This window comes from Ambystoma mexicanum, chromosome 10 (assembly GCF_040938575.1).
Source record: "Ambystoma mexicanum isolate Mex_15411 chromosome 10, UKY_AmexF1_1, whole genome shotgun sequence".
NCBI lineage: Eukaryota > Metazoa > Chordata > Amphibia > Caudata > Ambystomatidae > Ambystoma > Ambystoma mexicanum.
The window spans coordinates 772,727,177-772,751,388 of record NC_090932.1 but is presented as its reverse complement, the minus strand read 5'-3'; positions in this window follow the sequence as shown (position 1 = coordinate 772,751,388).

The following is a 24,212-nucleotide window of genomic DNA, read 5'->3' as shown; positions in this document are numbered from 1 at the left end:
TTTTTTTTTTTAATTCGTGAGAAGTTGTGCTTGTTTCTCAGTTGTCTTTGCAGCTGGAGCGTTTATATATAACTTTCAGACCACGGGGCGGTTGGGCTTGTTTTATCCTTATCTGTAGGCGTGCCAAGGGAATCTGTTGTGACTTTGCTTAGATTAGCATCCGAAGCAAAGAACTGCCCTTGTCTTCAGGCAAACTCCTCCCCGCTTCCCCTGTGCCCCTCCTCACCTGGAAGTACACTTTCTGGCGGAGATCGGGGTCGGTGTGTGTTCACTGCGCTCCCCTGTGCCTCAGTGAGCCTTGACTCAACACAGTCAGCAGCAGGCTCTAGCGGTGCCTCAACTGCGTACCCCTCCTCGACCCAGGTAGCAGGAGGCGCCGGGGCACATCAGCCGTTGTGCGTGTCTTGACGCGTGTGGGTCCCCAGCCGCGGGCTCACCCTGAATCCTCATCGCCAATTGTAGTAATGACGCAGGACGGTAAGGCTTATATTTTAAATTAACTTTAATACGGCGAGCCCGCCAAAACATCTACTGCTCCAGCTGCCTCCAGTAACTGCCACTGCCGTCTCGCGACTTCTGCTCATTCGCAACTTACGAGAAGGCAGAAGCTCACGCGACGGCACGAGCCAAACCAGCTATTGCAATCCTCTACAATTTACCTCACAGGCCATTCTGGAATGAGACTGCTTCACTCAGCCATACTCTTTACCTATTGTGAAATACAATACATAACTTGCCCTTTATACAACACACCACCCTCCCTTATAAATAAATTATTTATTCCAGCAATAGTACAGAGAAAAATATATAACTATTTATGAAGATAACACGTGTGTCTATCTCTTTAGCTTTGCAACTCTAGACATATTCCAGATTTGACTGTTTTCTAGCCCCACAGCATTTCTGTAGACCCGTACAACTCTAACAGGGTCGGTATAAAGAGGCTCTCCTTTCTTTGAGACAACAGCTCTCCTTATCCGAACCCAATCTCCAACCTCAACCACAGTTCTTTTTCTTGGATGTGTCACGGCCGCCAGCGACTGGCGTTTGTGGCGAAGGTGGACACGAGGACGCCATTAAAATGTTCCATTACGTTCCTCCTCGCCTATCAGACTCGGTCTAGTTGTTTTCAAGATGGCCGCCGCCGTTTGTATATATCTCACTCGGCTGCCGGCGGTTCGGCGCGTTGCAACTGAGTTTATTCCTCGCCCTGTTGCTTGCGCTAGTTTGCCTTCTAATAGTCTGACTTGCTATTCTTCCTGTTTTTTTTCTCCACCTCCCGTTCCCTACGGGCCCCCCCCTTTCTCTGTATCCTGTTTGCCTTCTCCTGTGTTCTGTTCCCGTGCTGAATCTCCTACACCTACCTGTAAACCGCCCTATCCATTCACGCCGACCTTACCATTTTTCTGGGTTTTCGGCGAAGGATCATTCAACCTACTAGAGTGCCGACGACTCCCACAATCTTCACGTCTGTATTGGATCCAGGGTTTTTTTGCAGTTCCAGTGGCTTTTTCCCCTCTGGCTGTCGCGGAGGGGAGTCACCGGGGGTTTTCTCTGTCTGAGAGTCACGGTGGCTTCTTTCCGAGGTAGACCATATCTTCTAAAAAAGAAGAAGCCGTACACAGGACTTACCCGCCGGAAGAAACTGGACTATTCAGGTGAGGAGGAAGAGATTGGGGAGGGTTATCAATCGAGTGAAGACGAAGATACAGCTGATCACCTAGCAAAACCCGTAGCCCATAGTGCCAGTCGTGATAGTTTGCAACGCCAAACAGAAAACATGGCTACGCCACAACAACTGCAAGAGCTGGTGACAGCTGTCCAAACCCTCAACGTAGAGGTCCAAACACTAAAGGCTGACAATGTGGCGCTCCAACAAAGAGTAGCGGCAAGAGAACAACAGACAACTGATTTACCCCCACTACCCCTGGTGTCAGGTAAATTCGACGGCTCGGAAAGAAAGGTTAAGGAATTCCTGGAGGCCTGTAATATTCACTTCACCTTCCGCAGAAATGCCTTTTCCACAGATCATTCCAAGGTGGGTTTCATGATCACGCACATGACGGGAAACGCCTTGGCATGGGCTACTCCATTGGTATCCCTATCAGACCCAGTGTTGCAGGACTACGTGGCCTTTAAGGAACTGCTGCGACACACCTTTTTGCGAACCGAATGCTCACACGTGGCTAGCGAAGACCTGCTGGATATACGTCAAGGGAGTACCGACTTACTATCCTATATCTCCTCTTTCAAGAAACTTGCTGCAGAGGCAGGTTGGCAAGAGCAGGCCCAGTATACCATATTCCGCCGGGGCTTGCGAGAAGAGCTCAAGGATGAGCTTGCCCGGATCCCGCGCCCAGACACCTTTCTAGATCTTCAAACTGCAGTTCTAAGAATCGATTTCCGCCTGATGGAACGAAGAAATGAAAGGAAGAAGGCTCGAGGTCCACATTCTTTCTTGGATATACCCCCCGCCTCCTCCTCACCTGTATCGCGTCACGCCAGAGAGGAACCCATGCAGATCGGAAGCACCAGATCTCCGTTGACTGCCGAAGAAAAGAAGAGGAGACGTGAAGGGAACCTTTGTTTATATTGTGGGGCAGCCAACCATTTGCTGAGAGACTGTCCCGATGTGCCCCCAAGGAGGTCGGGAAACGACCGCCCTCGATAGTCAGTGGAACGGACTATCGAGGGGCTACACCTTGTTCCTACACTACACTTTCTGTGGCCTCATCTCAGATGAGCGAAGATGTGCGTCTCATGGTGATAGCCATAAAACTCCGCTTCCGGAAGAGGGAGGTAGAGACGCAGGCTCTACTGGATTGTGGGGCGGCTGGAAACTTCCTTGACACTTTTTGGGCTGATAAGATGGGTCTGCTAAGGATTGAGAAAAAGGAGGACCAAAAGGTTGAAGGAGTGGATGGTACACCCCTATGTTCAGGTCTCATTACTCACACCACCGAGGAGATTCAGGTGTCTATACACCAGCATTCTGAAATCATAAAGTTTGATATTATACGGGTGGCCCATTTCCCTGTCATCTTAGGAATAGGCTGGCTCAGGAAACACAACCCAACGGTGGATTGGTCTAAGAATCTACTAAGTTTTCATTCCGCCTTTTGCCTAAGAGAATGCCTTCCAGAACCAACATTCGCAACTGTAAAGACCATGTCCGCTGTTGAAGGCAGTACAATCCATTGCATACCGAAATGTCTTTCAGAATACAACAAAGTCTTTCAGGAGCAGACCCCCATTAGACTTCCTCCACATCGCCCAGAGGATTGTGGTTTCGACCTAGTGCCACAAGCATTGGTCCCCTTTGGGAAGATGTATTCCTTCTCAGTATCGGAGAAGGCTGTACTCCGATGCTACCTTGATGATAATTTAGCAAACGAACTCATAAGACCTTCCAAATCCCCCGCTGGGGCCTCTCTGTTTTTCATACCCAAACGGGATACAAAGGAGCTGCGGCCCTGTATCGACTATCGGGGATTAAACAGAGTGACCATAAAAGATCGATACCCTATGCCCATTATATCAGAGATTCTAGAGGCGGCCCAAGGCTCTGTTGTATTTACTAAACTTGATCTACGGAATGCGTATCATCTACTCCGCATAAGAACAGGAGATGAGTGGAAGACGGCGTTTCGCACTCCCTATGGGTTGTTTGAATACCAAGTCATGCCGTTTGGCCTAGTCAATGCACCATCTATTTTCCAGAGATTCATGGACTGATTGTTTTCCGACCTTCTTAACCTTAACACAGTGGTTTACCTGGATGACATTTTGGTCTTCTCACGGAGCCAGGAGGAACATACCCGACATGTCAAGGAAGTTCTGCGCAGACTACAACATCACAGTCTTCTGGTAAAACCTGAGAAATGTGCATTTGCTCAATCCTCATTGTCTTACTTGGGATTCATCCTATCCGACAAAGGGGTTACTATGGACCCAAGGAAGGTGGATGCCATCTTGTCATGGCCATCGCCTTCTTCGGTTAAGGACATTCAACGTTTCCTGGGGCTGGAAAATTTCTATAGGAAGTTCATTCCAAGTTTTTCCTTACTCACTCTTCCTATTACATCCCTTCTCAAGAAATCCACAGGCCCTTTCATCTGGTCTAGTGAGGCTGAAGAAAGCTTCCTCAGCTTAAAGCACAAGTTCTGTGCAGCTCCTATCTTGAAACAACCAGATCAGCTACTACCCTTTATCCTGGAAACTGACGCTTCTGCAGCAGCCGTAGGTGCTGTTCTTCTTCAGAGAATCAAGGACCTAGAGCATCCAGTGGCATATTTCTCAAAAACTTTAAATCCTAGCCAACGCAACTACTCAGTCATAGAGAAGGAATTACTTGCTATGAAATTGGCTTGTGTGGAATGGAGGCATTTGCTCCAAGGGAGCCTACACCCGTTCCAGATACGAACAGACCATAAAAATCTGCAAATACTCAAGCAGCAAGAGTGTTATAACACCCGCCAGGCCAGATGGGCTCATTTTTTCGCACAGTTTGATTTTGTCATCACATTCATCCCTGGCTCTCAAAATCTAGTGGCCGATGCTCTCTCCCGCAGAGACGATGTTATCTTCCCTTACAGAAAGGAGTTTATGTTTCCTCGTACCCGGATCATATCTACAGTATCTAACTTCTTGGATGAAGTACGAGGAGCCTGCCTCCAAGAACCTACTCTCAACATGGGAAATCAACCGGTCACCACTAAGGACGGGTTGCACTTTATCCGTGGAAGACTGTTTATTCCTTCCAATAGTCTCAGAAGACGAGTCACTCAGTGGTGCCACGATTCCAAGACTGCTGGTCACCGAGGAGTACGAGGTACTCTGGAACTTCTCCAAAGGGCTTTCATCTGGCCAAACATGAAGGCTGACACGCAAGCCTATGTTCAATCCTGTATGGTATGCTTACAAAGCAAATATTCCACCTCGAAACCTATGGGGCTGTTACAACAGGAGCCGGTTCCACTTGGCCCCTGGAAATGCATTTCTACGGATTTTATTGTGGAGTTGCCGGTATCCCGAGGCTGTACCTGCATTATGGTAACTGTAGACGCTTTCTCGAAACTTGCACATTTTTCTCCATTGACAAAGATCCCATCCGCCTCGGTCATGGCTGACGTATTCCTCAAGGACATTTTTAGGTTACATGGGCTTCCTCAAAAGATAATTTCAGGCAGGGGCAGCCAGTATACCTCCAGATTCTGGGCAGCATTGTGCAATTCATTGGGCATGGAGAGAGCTCTTTCGTCGGGGTTTCATCCCCAGACAAATGGACAAACCGAGAGGTTAAACGGTACCTTAGAGCAATACTTAAGGTGTTTCATAAATAAACAGCAAGACGACTGGGTGGACCTGCTTCCCACAGCAGAGTTTGCATACAATAACGCTGTCCACACGGCTACAGGAATTAGCCCATTCTTTTGTACCTACGGATACAACCTGCAGTCCATAGTTCCGTGTTTCTGGGAGGAAACTAACGTTCCTACTTTGGAGAACACCCTTGCGCAGATCAAGGAGGCCCATAACACAGCCAGTCAGAGCCTCTCTAAGGCTAGCAGTCATTATAAAGAGCAAACGGACAAACACCGAAGTCAAGTTCCTGCCTGGGACAAAGGTTCCAAGGTCATGCTGTCCACCAAGTTCCTTCCTCGATGGGTTCGGCCTTCTAAGCTGTCACCCCGCTACATCGGACCTTTTGAGATAACTTCAAAGATAAATCCTGTGGCCTTCCGCCTGAAGTTGCCAAAGGGACTCAGGCGGATTCATCCCGTGTTTCACTCATCTCTCTTACGCCCCTTTGTGCCAGATACCCGGAAACAAGCATCCCCCAAGCTGTATACTTTGCCAGTTCCAGCTTCCGAGGAATATGAAGTTTCTCGGATACGGGACTCCCGTTATCATCGGGGACGTCTTGAGTATCTCGTTCATTGGAAAGGATATCCCTCCTCAGAAGACACCTGGGAACCACAGTTCCATATTTACTCTCCTCAACTGTTACACAAGTTCCACCGACTACATCCAGAAAGGCCGGGTGGGAGAAGCCTTCGGAGGGGGCATACTGTCACGGCCGCCAGCGACTGGCGTTTGTGGCGAAGGTGGACACGAGGACGCCATTAAAATGTTCCATTACGTTCCTCCTCGCCTATCAGACTCGGTCTAGTTGTTTTCAAGATGGCCGCCGCCGTTTGTATATATCTCACTCGGCTGCCGGCGGTTCGGCGCGTTGCAACTGAGTTTATTCCTCGCCCTGTTGCTTGCGCTAGTTTGCCTTCTAATAGTCTGACTTGCTATTCTTCCTGTTTTTTTTCTCCACCTCCCGTTCCCTACGGGCCCCCCCCTTTCTCTGTATCCTGTTTGCCTTCTCCTGTGTTCTGTTCCCGTGCTGAATCTCCTACACCTACCTGTAAACCGCCCTATCCATTCAGGCCGACCTTACCATTTTTCTGGGTTTTCGGCGAAGGATCATTCAACCTACTACAGTGCCGACGACTCCCACAATCTTCACGTCTGTATTGGATCCAGGGGTTTTTTGCCGTTCCAGTGGCTTTTTCCCCTCTGGCTGTCGCGGAGGGGAGTCACCGGGGGTTTTCTCTGTCTGAGAGTCACGGTGGCTTCTTTCCGAGGTAGACCATATCTTCTAAAAAAGAAGAAGCCGTACACAGGACTTACCCGCCGGAAGAAACTGGACTATTCAGGTGAGGAGGAAGAGATTGGGGCGGGTTATCAATCGAGTGAAGACGAAGATACAGCTGATCACCTAGCAAAACCCGTAGCCCATAGTGCCAGTCGTGATAGGATGCTTTTCAATGACTCTTTTCACCCATTTGTCTTTGCGAGCATCCATCCTTTTTATCACAACATCCACAGCCACATCTGTTTCTCTTCTCTGCCCAGCCAAGCTGGCGATACCAAAGTATTTGCCCTTCGACCTCTCATACGTTCAAATGGGCTCGCTCCTGTTTCAAGACCTGGAGCCATCGATAACGCATATAACCATTCTCTCACAGCTACTCTCCTGTCTAGTCCACATGCATTCGCTCCACGAATAGCTTCCATGATACATTGATTAACTCTTTTGACCATACCATTTCCTTGGGGATAATATAGGGGAGTTCTTCTGTGCCCAATCCCACACTTATCAAGATATTCTTGGAACAAATTCCCCTTAAATTGCGGACCATTATCCGTGAGAATACTCCTGGGTAGACCTTCCCTCTCAAACACACCTTCCTGGAACTCTATGATACGGTGACATGACACTTCCCTCATAATCTTGAATTCAGTCCACCTCGAGAACGTGTCAACCAGGACAAAGATAAACATTCCTCGACCCGCACCCATATCCACTGGCCCCAAAACATCCATTGCTAAATACTGCCACACTCCCTCAGGTACATTTGTCATCCCATCAAATTCTTTCCTTATTTAATACAATCAATACATGCACCAACAACCCTCTCAATTTCGCGGTCAATCCCTGGCCACCAATAATCTGCCTTTATCACTTCTTTGGTCTTACACACACCAATATGTCCTTGGTGGGCAGCTCTTATCAACCTTTCCCTCAGACATCTGGGAACAACCAATTTGTCCCATCGATAAAATCCTCCTTCACAGACAGTTCAATCCTCACTTCCCATAGTGATCTTTCCTCACCACACAGTAATCTTTTCTCAGGCCATTCCTCTTTTACAAAAGTCATGATGCGTTTCCACATTTCATCAGATTCCAACACCCGAATCCATTCTTGCTTTTGTATAATACCTTCCACTGTAGCAAAAACCATATCACTCTCACCTCACACGTTGCTTCCTCCCTCACTTTTGCAGTTTTCCAATTTTAGTCTTGAAGCATGATCAGCTTGCACATTCGCTTTGCCCGCAACTACTTCTATGGTAAATTTGTGGCATTGTAATCTTGTCACCCAATAGGCACCTCGCCTTGAGACTTTGTCAAGGCCTTTACTCTCAAATATCGACTTAAGTGGCTTATGATCAGTTCTTAAGGTAAAATCCTGACCCCACACAAAATTCTTTAATTTCTCTATGCCCCAATGGCACGCCAAAGCTTCTTTTTCCAGAACGGAATAATTCAGTTCTGCACCTTTCAACATGCGAGAGGCATGCATAACTACCACCTCTGCGCCATCAACATCGGCCTGCAACATTACAACTCCTATGCCTGTGTCACTGGCGTCAACAGAAAGAATAGTTTTCTTCCTCGTGTCAAACATCGCTAAAGGTTTCGCCAAATCGATCTTCCTTTTCATTTCTGCGAATTCTCTCTCACACTCCTTGTTCCAGTCAAAATCAACACCCTTTCTTAACAACGCCCTTAAACTAGTCACACAATCGGCATAATTCTCAACAAAGCGATGGTAAAATTCAATGGTGCCCAGAAACGATCTTGATTCTGCTTTATTCTTTGGTGGTTGGATTTTCAAAATGGTATCCACCAAATCCCTTTTTGGCTTGAGTCCTAGCTCTGATATCTCATGACCCAAATATTCTACAACCTGAGTCATAAAAACACACTTTTCTCCATGTCTTAAAGGGATGGTGCACAAATGTGCTAGGTGCGTGATGCGCTGCACACCCGTCACGTGATCAAGTCACTTGTGCCGCTGGTCATGCACCTAGCACATTTGACGGCCAAAAATGGGGAGGGGTCCGTCCCTCGGCCAATGTCGCACTCCTCGCCAATGTTGCACTCCTTAGAAGTCGGGTTGGAAACAGCTCCGGGCACTCCCTCCACCAAACAGCACGAACGGGTACCGATCGCACTGCTGTCCTCGTATCAACGTTTCCAATGCAGGGTTTCCAACAACCAGGGCTTAACTGTCAAAGCTTAAGGAATAACAAAGTAAGCAGCTAGGCACTCCAGAATGGATTTACCTCACAGGCCATTCTGGAATGAGAATGCTTACTTTGTTATTCCTTAAGCTTTGGCAGTTAAGCCCTGGTTGTTGGTTGTGTTGGGGGTCTTTGTTAGATGTCTTCACGTGAGGCAATAAACATATGATAAACGTACCTGGTGTGTTCAACTTCATTACAATGGCGATGAGGATGGGATGGGAGGAGTGATCCCTGCTTCTCTGGACACAAACACAACGTTTAGACCCCCAACGGCTACAGGTTGGGAAAGGACGGTATTTGCTGTCAGAGCCGCACTGAGGGAGGAAACTGGCATCCAGGTGGCGGTCGCACCGATTCAGCCGTGAGCCCGCCAAACCCAGGTTTTCACAGTGTGCTGGTCCGGCATTGGAAACGTTGTCCGCCTGCATTGGAAACGTTGATGCGAGGACGGCAGTGCGATCGGTACCCGTTCGTGCTGTTTGGTGGAGGGAGTGCCCAGAGTTGTTTCCAACCCGACTTCTAAGGAGTGCAACATTGGCGTGGAGTGCGACATTGGCCGAGGGACGGAGCTCTCCCCATTTTTGGCCGTCAAATGTGCTAGGTGCGTGACGCGCTGCACACCCTTCACATGATCACGTCACCTGTGCCGCTGCCAGGCAAACAACACGGAAGCAGTCAAGTCACGAGTGATACGTTCAGGCAAACAACGCGGAAGTAGGAGCGACGCTGTGCTGTGCTCAAAGCCACCGCGGTGCTCATTCGTTCACAGATAGCGTTTAAAGGAAGGTGAGCACAACGACCCGCCCAGGCCCCAATCGGGAAGGCGGTTTTGGGAAGTGCTGCCAGTGAGGACCACAGGTGAGCAAGAGCGTGAGCACCACCCTGCTACGCTCTTATTGTGGATTTGAAAATTGGAACGGTTTTGTGTCCATCAAATGATTAACTGTTCTGTGTCCAATTCGGCTGAGTACAGTGGACTGCACTTCAATAATTCACATTACTCTGGAATTTTATGCTGTGGATGTGTAAGTGACTGCCTCTGTCTCGCATCTTTTACTTTGGGCGAAACTCACCAGGATTTGTGAGTGACTGCCCCTGTACTGCATTTTCCCCTTTGGGCGAAACGCACCACTGCTGCATTGCATACCGTGAACAGAAGATATGGCATTGTCCGGAGTTCCTGGTCCACAAGTGTTTATGCCCACACCTGGCCCTCCCAGAATTAAGTGGGCCCCTTGGAAAAAGGGATTCTTACACTATGTTAAAGCTACGTGTGGGAATGGGATATCTGTAGAGCGTTGTCAGGTTTCATGGGGTTTGGTTTAATGTGGTGGAATGAGTGTATGATTAACATAAAGTATGGTTTGGGCCTTAACTTTTAGTGCAGAGTGTGGAGAGCTTCCCAAGCCAAAATGGAGACTTCCAAAAGGATCAGTGATTGGTCAGAAGTAAAAGAAAGGCATTGTTGGAACATTCTAAACTGCCTTTCATTGTCAGAAGCCCAGCTGGAAGGTCTTATGTTTGAAGCTCTTAAGATTTAAAAACTTTAGCTAGGCCCTTATGCCTAGGATTTGTTATTTGGATCAGGAAAGTGTTGGAGAATTTAAGAAGAAACTCAGAAAAGTTCTGGTAGCAAAAAGAAGCAAGTTAAGTGACTTTATTATTTTTTCATGGAACTTTGTGAAATTCAAGAAAGAGTTAAATTTATATACAATTTATTAACTAGTTCCTGTTTTCTTATTCTTTGTTTAAAGAGTAGTTTGTTTTGTTCTTTTAAGACTTTATTTTTGGATTTCTTGAACAGTACTCTTATTTAATGAACTGCGTCACATATTTTGGGCTTGGCAAAAGGAGGTCTGTTCATCGTTTCAGCGTCGTGTGTTTTTTCGGCCGTATAAAAATGATTGAGCATTGTTCCTTCTAACAGTAACAGTGCTTTCTTTTAACGTCGGGCTAGCGTTAGAAATCTTACACTGTCTCCGCAAGTGACAGTGTTATAGATACGCGATCCTGAAACGTTTTGTTTTATTTACTAACATTCTAACCTGGCGCGTGTACCTCATTAAGCTGCCTCTTCAAGGATTAGTGTCAGGAACTAAGTTATTTCCTCTTTCCTATTTGAACAAATAAAATGAATGAGAGAGAAATACTAATCAAGTACGCATGCGCATATGCCATTTTTGAGCTCTATTTTCTGTTCCTATGCGCACACCATTTTAGAAGGAAAAGGAATCTCTTCACGCATGCGCATACCTCTAGTCAAGTGAACGCTTCTTTGAAGAGCGATTTTTACGCAAGCAAAAGATCCAATTAGTGAACACTCCTATCTTTCCACATGCACAAACAATTTTAAATGGAATAAGCCAGAGTGTCATATTTGGAATTTGTGTTAAAGCTAGAGATTCATACAAAAGACGGATCTAGCATTTCCAGATGGGCGTGTGTGTGTTTTGGAATTTGAACTGCTAGAAGATTAATTCATGGAACTGAGAGAGTGAGCTAAAGATAGCAGTTTTCCAATACTGAATTGAAGACGTTAGTAAGAGCATCAGAAACTCTATTTTTTCTTTAGTAGAAAATAAACACTTCCTCTAGGTTATTCATAGAGGATATTCAGGTATGGTGGCGTGTTTATTTACTCAATTTGATAAAGAGAAGTCAGAGCCTAGGAAAAGAAAGGTTAGTGACTAAAGTGTATTTGTTGTTATTTTATCTACAGGTTAAAAGATAAAGAAGCTGAGCAAAACCTGAACTTTATTATTTTGTCCCATTTTCCCCCTTTCCCTTGGGGATGCTCTCAACTGAACTGTTTGTTACCAGTTAAGAGGTTAGCGTCCAAAGGGGACTGCGGGGGTTCAGCAGCTTCCGGGGACAACATCCTGATTGAAGATAAGCCTGACAAGCGTAAAGTGGCAATGTTGATGCATTTCCCTGGTTGTGAGGGTCAGAGGATATATGACACCCTCTCTGATGTTGCTGAATTGGATTTGGAAGGGGGAGCTAATGACTTTGATGAGGCATTGGCTAAGCTAGATAAACATTTTGAATCCAAAACTAATACGGTGATAGAACGGTCCCATTTTGGCATGAGGTGTCAACATGAAGGAGAAACTGTTGAAGATTACATTATAGCTTTAAGACATTTGTCTCTAAGTTGTAAATTTGGTGGTGGGTTGGATGAACACATTAGGGATCAGTTTATGCTTCACTGTTCCAATGATAGAATTCGTGAGGAGATTTGGTAGAAGGATGATCCCAATTTGGAGGAAGTTATTAGTATTGCAAAAAGGATTGAGCATACTTTACAATGTGTAGCCAAATTGTCAGTAAAGGAGAGTAAAACTCCCCAAAACAGTGAAGTCTTAAAAGTGGGAGATAAAAAAAAGAATTAATGTGAAAGAAAAGAAGAGACAGAAAGTCAGAACTAGTAAGCGTTATGAGACTGATCAAAGTAAAGGTGGGGGGTGAGCAAGGAAATAAACGCATCCAGAAGGATAGCGTGCAAGTGAATATTAAAAGAGATGAAAGGTTGTGTTTCCGATGTGGTAGTGCACGCCACTTATCCACATCTCCTATATGTCCAGGAAGGCGTGTAAATTGTGGGATTTGTAAGAAATGGGGTCATTGCAAAAATTGTTGTAAAAACTATCGGATTGGTGGTGGGAAAGGGACCCTTTTGATTGAAGAGTATGATGGTGTGTCGTCGGAGGAAGGCGATTCGTCAGAGAATTAAATTGTTACTGTGCACATGGTACGATGCTCTGGGTCTGATTAATGTGAACACCCTTCTGCCTGGGTAGAAGTGAATGGACATCAAGTGAAAATGCTAGCAGACTCATGTTCGAAGGTCACGTTAGTGTCCAAAGTGGTATTTGAGAATGTGATAGGTGGTTCTATGAAACATTTGGTTCCCTCTGACAAGGTCCCTGGTGGGTACAATGGAGATAAAATAGATATTTTGGGATGTTGCAATGCTGAGTTCATATTTAAAGAAAGGGTGACATAGGGAAAAATATATGTTACTAGAAGGGGGGAACTTTGCTTGAATGGAGGGAGCAGAGGGGGTTATGCATTAAGTTAGACCCCAATAGTGAGGAACAAGTATTCAATGTGGCCAATGTGACCTCCAAAGGTCATGAGATGATTGTGAAATACCCAGAGGTTTTCAGAAATAATGTAGGATGTCTTAAAGGGATGGTGCACAAAATTGTTGTAAAAGAGGGAAGTAGACCAGTTGCAGCTAAACTCAGACCATTACCGTTGTCAATACGGAAGGTGGTGCAGGAAGAGCTTGTAAAGATAGAAAAGGAAGGTATCATTGAGCCTGCCAAGGCAGTGGAGTGGATTTCTCCTGTGGTGGTGGTGAAGAAAGGTAATGGAGATTTGAGGGTGTGTATTGATCTAAGAGAACTCAATAGGTGTGCTGTGGCTGATCGACACCCACTTCCTAATATGGGAGAATTGTTGAGTAGAATTGTGAATGCTAAATTCTTTGCACAACTAGACATGGTAAGTGCTTACCATCAGATCAGTTTGGACATCGAATCTCGCAAATTAACTGCATTTAGTACTTATGAGGGAATATATCAATTTCGGCGCATGCCTTTTGGATTAATATCAGCATCCTCGGTGTTTCCAAAAGTTATGGATAAGTTATTAAGGGATGTCAGTGGAGTATGGTGTTTCCAAGACGATGTCCTGATATGTGGAAAGGATGAGAGCGGGTTGAAAGAAAGGCTTGATGTAGTCCTGGGAATTTTCAAGGCTAGAGGTATAACGTTACGTGGAGAAAAGTGTGTTTTTATGCCTCAGGTTTTGGTATATTTGGGTCATGAGATATCAGAGCAAGGACTCAAGCCAAAAAGGGATTTGGTGGATACCATTTTGAAAATCCAACCACCAAAGAATAAAGCAGAATTGAGATTGTTTCTGGGCACCATTTAATTTTACCATCGGTTTGTTGAGAATTATGCCGATTGTGTGACTAGTTTAAGGGCGTTGTTAAGAAAGGGTGTTGATTTTGACTGGAACAAGGAGTGTGAGAGAGAATTCGCAGAAATTAAAAGGAAGATCGATTTGGCGAAACCTTTAGCGATGTTTGACACGAGGAAGAAAACTATTCTTTCTGTTGACGCCAGTGACACAGGCATAGGAGTTGTAATGTTGCAGCCCGATGTTGATGGCGCAGAGGTGGTAGTTATGCATGCCTCTCGCATGTTGAAAGGTGTGGAACTTAATTATTCCGTTCTGGAAAAAGAAGCTTTGGCGTGCCATTGGGGCATAGAGAAATTACAGAATTTTGTGTGGGGTCAGGATTTTACCTTAAGAACTGATCATAAGCCACTTAAGTCGATATTTGAGAGTAAAGGCCTTGACAAAGTCTCAAGGCAAGTTGCCTGTTGGGTGACAAGATTACAGTGCTACAAGTTTACCATAGAAGTAGTTGCGGGCAAAGAGAATGTGCAAGCTGATCATGCTTCAAGAGTAAAATTGGAAAACTGCAAAAGTGAGGAAGGAAGCAAAGTGTGTGGTGAGAGTGATATGGTTTTTACTACAGTGGAAGGTATTATACAAAAGCAAGAATGGATTTGGGTGTTGGAATCTGATGAAATGTGGAAACGCATCATGACTTTTGTAAAAGAGGAATGGCCTGAGAAAAGATTACTGTGTGGTGAGGAAAGATCACTATGGGAAGTGAGGATTGAACTGTCTGTGAAGGAGGGGTTACTGTATCGATGGGACAAATTGGTTGTTCTTGGATGTCTGATGGAAAGGTTGATAAGACTGCCCACCAAGGACATATTGGTGTGTGTAAGACCAATGAAGTGATAAAGGCAGATTATTGGTGGTTTGGGATTGACCGTGAAATTGAGAGGGTTGTTGGTGCATGTACTGATTGTATTAAATCAGGAAATAATTTGATGGCGGTGTCCCAGCCGATGGGAAAGTCAAATGTACCTGAGGGAGTGTGGCAGGATTTAGCGATGGATGTTTTGGGGCCGGTGGATATGGGTGCGGGTCGAGGAAGGTTTATCCATGTCCTGGTTGCCACGAGGTGGACTGAATTCAAGGTTATGAGGAAAGTATCGTGTCACCGTATCATAGAGTTCCTGGAAGGTGTGTTTGAGAGGGAAGGTCTACCCAGGAGTATTCTCACAGATAATGGTCTGCAATTTAAGGGGAATTTGTTCCAAGAGTATCTTGATAAGTGTGGGATTGGGCACAGAAGAACTCCCCTATATCATCCCCAAGGAAATGGTATGGTCGAAAGAGTTAATGGATGTATCATGGAAACTATTCGTGGATCGAATGCATGTGGACTAGACAGGAGAGTAGCTGTGAGAGAACGGTTGTATGTGTTACGGATGGCTCCAGGTCTTGAAACAGGAGCGAGCCCTTTTGAACTTATGAGAGGTGGAAGGGCAAATACTTTGGTATCGCCAGCTTGGCTGGGCAGAGCAAGAGAAACAGATGTGGCTGTGGATGTTGTGAGAAAAAGGATGGATGCTCGCAAAGACACATGGGTGAAAAGAGTCAATGAAAAGCATCCAAGGAAAAGAACTGTGGTTGAGGTTGGAGATTGGGTTCGGCTAAGGAGAGCTGTTGTCTCAAAGAAAGGAGAGCCTCTTTATACCGACCCTGTTAGAGTTGTAAGGGTCTACAGAAATGCTGTGGGGCTAGAAAGTGGTCAAATCTGGAATATGTCTAGAGTTGCAAAGCTAAAGAGATAGACACACGTGTTATCTTCATAAATAGTTATATATTTTTCTCTGTACTATTGCTGGAATAAAGATTTTTTTTTATAAGGGAGGGGGGTGTGTTGTATAAAGGGCAAGTTATGTATTGTATTTCACAATAGGTAAAGAGTATGGCTGAGTGAAGCAGTCTCATTCCAGAATGGCCTATGAGGTAAATCCATTCTGGAATGCCTAGCTGCTTACTTTGTTATTCCTTAAGCTTTGACAGTTAAGCCCTGGTTGTTGGTTGTGTTGGGGGTCTTTGTTAGATGTCTTCACGTGAGACAATAAACATATGATAAACGTACCTGGTGTGTTCAACTTCATTACAATATCCCATCCTCGTCGCCAATGTTGTAAAGTGACTTCCAGGCTTCTTGGGATTACTTATATGTTTATTACAAGTACTTAAGTCACAGTTACATGAAGTTATATACATAAGTGGACAGGACATAACACTGGCTACCATCACCCAGGCTGGGGAGCTCTCACTGGCTGGGTGTGGAATCCTTGGGTAAACATTCCGACATTCACAAGGCAACACTCCACATGACATCACCAGCTTTCACATACAGAGACAAGCACATCACAACACACAGAAGTATATGTATCTGAACAAAGTCCACTTTTGAGGATGGTTGAGCTGGAAGAAATCTGTCAAAAATGGGTGTAATACCGTTACTCACGTCTGTCAGAAGCCGGCGATTTAAAACATATCATGTGTAAAGTTGTATATTGAACTCAAACTATGCCAAAGAAAGACTTGCTATCAGAAGCCTAAGAGGTGGATACAATTCAAAACGATATTCTAAAAAGACTTGAAGTAAGAAATTGGTTAATGTATTTGTTAAAAATGTAAGTTATATTTTAAGACAAGTCAATTTCAGACATTCGGCCTCATTACGACCTGTGCAGAATGTGTTTAACGGCGCCGGTAATGGTGCCGGCGCCATTAAACGCATTCCGCACCATTATGAGTTTCCCTCGCGGGACCCGATGTGGACGTCTGGTTTTACCAGACGTCCAGAACGGGTCCCGTGAGGGGACCAGGGAGCTAACAACAGGCCGGTCGTAATCGGCCCGTTGTTAGCTCCCGCACCCATTCCCATTGAGCCCTATGGGGGCTCAAAAGGGAATGGGGAAGGTCCGGGCCCGGGTTCCCTGAAGGAGGAATTACCGGGCCCTCCAAACTCGGAATGGCCAGGTAATTCCCCATTCAGGGAACCCAGACCCGATTTTGAAGGCAGACATGCCCTTATTAAGGGCATGGCTACCTCCAAAGTCGTAATGATGCCCATTGTGTTTAAAAGTTAAAGTTTCCAACACTGGGCTTCAAACACATTCCACACCTCTTCCCTAAACAAAGAAACCTGTTCTCCTGTGCTCTGCTAAGAAACTGGCATGCTGGTGTGAAAAGGAACTGGGAGGGGCACCCTGGCCTGTTGCTCTGAGTGCAGACAAAGGGCTCCCTGGAGCTGAATGGAGATGCTAATTTGGGGCGTCAATAGAAACTATCCTGGCAGGAAGGAGGCCATGTGACTCTCTGACTCAGCCCACCTTTGGAGGCAGGCCAGACTGGAAATGTGGATTTGACATTGGATTAAATATATGTTTAAGGAAAATACTTCTAAAATATTGTACGGAACTGACAAAAATATGAAATTTAAAGACTATTAAAATGAAAAAATTGCTCACAGTTTAAAACTACTCTGGAATCCGTGCGATGTTCTGAGACTGAACCACAAACGTTTTTAATATGGTAGCTATTGTAGTTGTGCTAGGAACATGAAAGATTACAGAAGTATGACCAGATGGTATGTGCATGTATATGTAAAAAATTGTACAGATCTGAAAATTTGTAACCAACCAAAAGCGGGAAAAACTGTCATTTGTGTACCGAAACTCATAGGAAGAGGGGACTTGTACAGAGACGTGCCTTAATTAATCAGTGATTTGTATATGTAATATGAACAAGTTGTGCATATGGGAAATATGTTTTTTGGGAAAAATAGATTTTCTAAGTAAAAGCAAAGGGGAGGTTCTTCCCTAGGTTGTAAATGGCAGCATCATGATGACACCTGATGACACACAGTTCCTTTCTCAAAACAGGGGACAGGGAATTCTCTGACCTATCAGATCCTTAGAGGGTTGGGCATAGACAATCAGCCTCCCCACCCACTTTGGAAAATGGATAAATAGGGACTGTTAAGGACCCACAGACACACTTTCCACTCATCAACGGATTCCTTGGCGAAGCACCCTGCAGGAAGATCCAGGCTCATGACATAGATCCAAAAACCAGACTCTAGAACTTTGAAGCAGAAGGGCCCAATCCCAAAAGCTGAACTCTTCTCAGCTGGCCTTCAGAATCTTAAGCATCCTGATTCTTACCCCTAAACTTCAAAGGGGCACCACAAAATCCAACAGCCTGGCTGAGCTGTTTTGCTGTTCTAGCTGAGAACCCCGTGCTAGAACTAAGATCCAGACCCGTAGAGCAGAGCTGTAAAACAGAACCCGTCAGATCCAGTCCAAGAGGCCGTGCAGACCAGAGTGCCTTGCTGAGAGCTGAGTCCTGGTGCCCTGATCCTGTCCGGTGGCGAGTGAAGTCCAAACCTTTGACCAGATCTTTGACGGGCCCATTCCATTCCAAAGCCATATGAGTGAGTATTTAGTATAGAACTGTCCATAGTCATCTCTTAGTTTAAAGTAATCCTATTCAATCCATTTCAAACTATCCAGAACTGCATTATAGAATCTTGTGTTCATCCTGAATTCTTCTCATTATATAGTCTGTGATAATTGTAGCGATAATCATCTGTGCGCTGATATTTTCTGAAGAAAGTCAAGTGTCCTGGCGCACAACAATCAAAGTGGAAGGCGCCCTGTTCTGGTGGTTGTCCCGTTGGGTATCTTATACTTTCATAGCCCCTTAGTATAAATCCATATTGATTCCTAAACTTTAAAGCGCAACCTTTCATTTTGAAATTTTGACAGTGTTTCTGAGAAAAAATCTACCTTCACAAAAGCCTCTGTAACTTTTGTACCGCTCGTCCTAGAAACGAAATTTAAATGTCATTTTGAAGCTGACATCCTCAGCTTTCAAATGAACCAAAATAGTTTTTCCGTAATCACGTGTCCCGCACGCGGAAAAGTTGCCGCGATTTGCAATTTGGCTCAATTTCATTCTATGTTAAAACAGCTATTTCTTGATTTCAACTTCTGGATTTCGTTTTCAATCTGCTAATCATTCTACAATTATTGCTAGTGTTGACCTGAACCAATCCAAAGCAACTCTCACTAGTTCTGAATTCAATTTAGCGAATTAAAATCATTTTTAGCATTTTCCCATTCATTGCAAATCACATTCAAAAGCATTTTGACCTGTTTCTAAAGCATTCCTGTTCTCTCTAAGCTTGCTCGGGGAAGTGGGATTGAAACTGCAATTGTTGATTGTTATTCCTAATACCTGTGTGCCCTCATTCCATCTCTTCATATTGCATATTGGGAGGAGTGTTGTGGACTTGATGGTCGTGCAGAGTATAAATACCTCCGTCCCCAAGTACCCCACAGACAACACCAGAAATACTGCCTGTGCGGTCTTTGAGGCCACAGGTGGAAGTCCGTCGAGCCGATTTGGGAACAGCCGGAAGAACCCCTTGAACGCTGTAAAGCAAAAGGTTAGGCAGTTATGCACAGAACAGGAAGGGCAACTAAAGACACAGGTAAGTCGGTGCTGCTTACCTAGATGGCCCAGGGATGTGAGGAAGGGCTGAACCCCGGAGCAGGAGTTGCTGGAGGCTAGGAAGGCGGATAGGTAAACACCTAGAGTGGAGGCTGGAGGCCAGGTTACCAAGCAGACAGACGTGATCCGTAGAGTATCCAGAGACGAAGCCGAGGTCGAGTAAACAAGAGGACCAAAGTTCGAACAGGAGGGCGAGGCAGAAGCAGTCCGTGGAGCAAAGCGTGATTCGGTAACTGAAGATCCAAAGTAGAAGGGCAAAGCGAGGCAGTCCGTGAAACAAAGCGTGGTCGAGGAAAGAAAACAATCCGTAAGTTCCAAAGCGTCACGTGATCCAGGAGGAAAACAGCTGTGAAGCAACGCTCCATGATTCCGGAAGTCTTTTATATCCTTTCAGGGGTCACGTGATACGTGACACGGGAGCGTTGCTGCGTGAAGGGCAATCACATGATCCGTGCCGCGCGGGTCTCCGTGGGCAACGCTTTGCGTTGTAGCGAGATGTCAATCTCCAGTTCAGTTGCCAAGAACGGGAGGGGCGATAAACGCCGGGTCTGCCATACAGTGTTCTAACAGGATGGTTGAGGGTCAATGGGTTACGTGGACCCAGGTAAGTGTGTGGGGTAGTGGGAGACGTAACAGAGTCCCCCCTCAAAGGCCCACGACCCCGTGGGCAGGCAGGGCAGTCCCTATGAAAACGGGCAACAAGAAGTGGGGCATGGACATCATTGGAGGAAACCCAAGAGCGGTCCTCGGGACCGTAACCCACCCAGTCGACGAGATATTGAAGGCGACCCCTGTGAAAACGGGAACCCAAGATAGCACTGACCTCGAAAACATCCGGAGAGGACACCGAGACAGAGGGTGGCGGAGCAGTGACACGGGTAGGGGCCAGACAAGGCTTGAGGAGAGAGGTATGAAAAACCGGGTGGACTCGCCAAGAAGGAGGGACAGCAAGGCGGAAGGCCACAGGGTTCAAGATCCCAGTGATTTTATAGGGACCCACAAAACGGGGCAAGAGTTTGCGACACCCAGGTATACGCAAGTGTCGGGTTGACAACCACACCCGATCCCCTACGCGATAAGCAGGGGCCACCGACCGTCTCCGGTCAGCCTTTGATTTCATCAAGGATTTGGCCTCACGGAGATGGACAAGTGTTTGAGCATGGACGTCCGCAAGGTCGCGAACACAGGCGTTGGCAGCAGGGGTGTCGGAGGAGAGATCCGGAAGCGGAAGGGTGCGCGGATGTTGACCATACATGGAATAGAAAGGAGAGAAACCAGTAGCTGAGTGTCGTGAGTTGTTATAGGCGAATTCAGCGAGGTGGAGCAGATCGTACCAGGAGTCCTGGTATTGTAGGGTCAGGCACCGCAAGTATTGTTCCATGGCTTGATTTACCCTCTCAGTCTGTCCATCGCTTTCTGGGTGATAGGCAGAGGAGAAACGAGCATCAATTCCCAGTAGCTTGGTAAGGGCACGCCAGAAACAGGAAGTAAACTGCGACCCGCGGTCCGATATGATGACCTGTGGAAGACCAAAGAGACAAAAGACTGTCCTGAAGAACAAGCGGGCTAGCGTTGGGGCCGAAGGTATGCCGGTGCAGGGAATGAAGCGTGCCATCTTAGTGTAGGAGTCCACCATAACCCAGATGGCATCATAACCTTGTCGGCGTGGCAGATCCGTGACAAGGTCCATGGAGATAGTATGCCACGGTCGGAGGGGTATGGGCAATGGATGGAGTAGGCCTAGGGGGCGTCCTCTACCTGACTTGCATTGGGCACATATCGAACAGGTGTTCACGTAGTTCTCTACATCCCTTCTCATGGACGGCCACCAGCACCACCGGTGTAACAGATCCAGGGTGCGTTGCTGCCCGGGGTGAGCGTTTATGGCAGCATCGTGAGACCAGGCCAGCGCTTGGTTGCGCATATCGCATGTGGGAAGGAACAACTTGCCCTGAACAAACGGCAACCCCTCTCTTAGTACAATATCCCATTCTGTGAGTGTATGCGGGTGTTGGGAGACCCATTGTCTAATAGAGGCAAGCAGTGGCTGGGATGGGGTACACAAACAAACAACATGTCCCTTCCCCAACAATGTGTCTGGAAATGAAGACAGTGGTTCCCCCCCAGGTGAACGGGACAGGGCATCAGCCTTACCATGAACAAGACCTGGCCTGTGCTTAACCACGAAATCAAAAGCAGCGAAGAACAAATGCCAACGCACTTGTCTGCTGTTCACGCATTTAAGAGAGGCCAGATCCTGTAGATTCTTGTGATCCGTGTATACTACGGTTTGGTGTTTCGCCCCCATGAGGTGGTGACGCCATGATTGGAGGGCGTCCTTGATGGCCAACAGCTCTTTCTCGGTCACTGTATAGTGTGACTCGGCTACAGTGAACTTCCGTGAGTGATAAGCCACCGGATGCAAACTACCCGTGGTTGGACATGGTTGTGACAGTATGGCACCCAGAGCAAACGAGGAAGCATCAGCCTCTACTACGAACGCAAGGTCCGGGTCAGGGTGCTGCAAAACGGGGGCAGAAACAAATCTGGATTTAAGTGCCTCAAAAGCCTCCTGGTGTACGGAGGACCAGACGAAAGGGACGAGAGGGCTGGTCAGCGCAGTCAGGGGAGATACAATGGAAGAAAAACCGGCAATGAAACGCTGATAAAAATTAGCAAAGCCGAGAAAAGACTGGAGCTGTTTGAGGCTGACAGGGACTGGCCATTCCGTGACAGCACGGACTTTTGACTCATTCATAGACAACCCTCCAGGGGTGATGTGAAACCCCAGAAACTCCACCTCCCTTGTATGAAACAGACATTTCTCGGGTTTGGCAAACAGGTCGTTCTTCTTGAGACGGGAGAGTACCTCTCTAACATGAGTAATATGTTCTTTCAAGGAGGATGAATAGATCAAAATGTCATCCAGATAGACCACCACGTACGTATCCAAGATGTCCGAGAATACATCGTTGACGAAACGCTGGAACGTTGCAGGTGCATTACAGAGTCCGAAAGGCATCACTGTATATTCGAATAAACCCTGTCTGGAGCAAAATGCCGTTTTCCATTCGTCCCCACGCCGCATGCGGACTAGGTTGTATGCCCCTCTCAGGTCTAATTTGGTAAACAGGGACGCCTTTGTCAACCTGTCCAGTAGCGTGGAGATGAGCGGAATGGGGTACCTGTTCTTCACGGTGATAGCGTTTAACCGTCTATAATCCACGCATGGGCGCAGATCACCTTCCTTTTTTGGGACAAAAAAAATAGGGCTGGCAGCTGGAGAACAGGAAGGACGGATATGACCCAAACGCAAGGCTTGCTGAATGTATTCTTTCAAAGCCCGTTCTTCCGACTGTGATAAATCCGGGAGAAGATCAATAGGACAGTCATAAGGTCTGTGTGGAGGTAGACCTTCCGCTGTGACTTTGTCAAAGACCATATGATAATCATGGTAGTCCACGGGAATACCTGCCATAACGGCTCCCACCGTGTGTGTTGGCGAGGTGTCAGTGGCTATTACCCTGATACTGGAGGAAGCCAAGGCGCCAAGGATTCTGGCGGGAGAGGAGAGGGATTCTGGTTCTGTTAGGCAGAAGTGCTGGCATTCTTCTGACTCGAACGTTACCTGTCCCGTTCCCCAGTTAATCAAAGGGTTGTGGTGCCTTAACCAGGGGATACCCAAAATAACCCCGAATTGTGGCGTGGTGATGAGGTCAAATGACAGGCTCTCCTTATGAGTGCTCTGTATCACCACTTCCAAAGGAGCAGTTTGGTGCTTAATCGGACCAGAGGCCAAGGACGTGCCATCGACCGCTTGCACTGGTTCCGGGTGTTCTTTTTTGATCAAAGGCAGATTGAGACGATGGGCTAATGTGATGTCTATAAAACAACCCGTGGCCCCGGAGTCGATCACAATCTGAACGGCATGGACGATCTCCTGGGTAGGTTTCAACAGGGCCTGGACCACAACTGGTCTGATAGGACCGAAGGTGGGTTCAGCGGGGGTCGTGGATAGGCTCGCCGGTGCCCCCTGTATCATGGGCGAGCCTTCTGAAAACCCGGTGCCTTGTTCTTTGGTCGTCGGGGGCATTCTCTTACGTAGTGACCATTTAACCCGCAGTAAAAACAGGCGTTGTCGGTTCTCCGACGTTCCCGTTCAGACTGCGTTATTGGGCTTCGGATCCCACCTATTTGCATGGGTTCAGTACTGGTGGGGGAAGGAACAGGGGTTGACTGGCCAGCAAACGTGGTTTCTGCCTTCCGTTCGGACCTCCGGGCGTCCACCTGTAGTGCAAGGTCTACAAGATCCGTAAATACAGAGGGAAGAGCAGGAACCACTGATAGAGCGTCCTTCAAGGAGTTGCATAACCCACGGTAGAACACGATCGCCTTTTTCTCCTCTGGCCAGGAGGTCTCAGCGGCGAGTTGATTATAACGGGTGATGTACTCGATAAGTGATTGCTTTCCCTGTGAGAGATCTAGTAATTCCAGGTCCCTTGACTGGGCCTTGTAGCGGGTGTCAAACACTTTAGCCATTTCCGTTATGAGGAGCTCAAAGTCATATAAAGCAGGATGGTCGTTCTCTAACATTGGGTTTGCCCAGGTAGCCGCTACACCAGAAAGATGGGACAAAAGGAATGCAGCTTTTGTGATAGAATCGGGGAAGGCATGGGGTCTACACAAGAAGTGGAGTTTGCATTGGTTTATGAAGGTGCGGTATTTCCGCGGGTCACCCTGATAGCGTTCTGGGGCGGCAAGCGGGAAAGAGGTCGGTAGCAAAACAGGTGTGGGTGCGGAGGCCGGGGTCGGGACAGGCAGTACTGGAGGGGCAGGGTCTCCAAACTCGGCGTCTGCAGGCAAAGG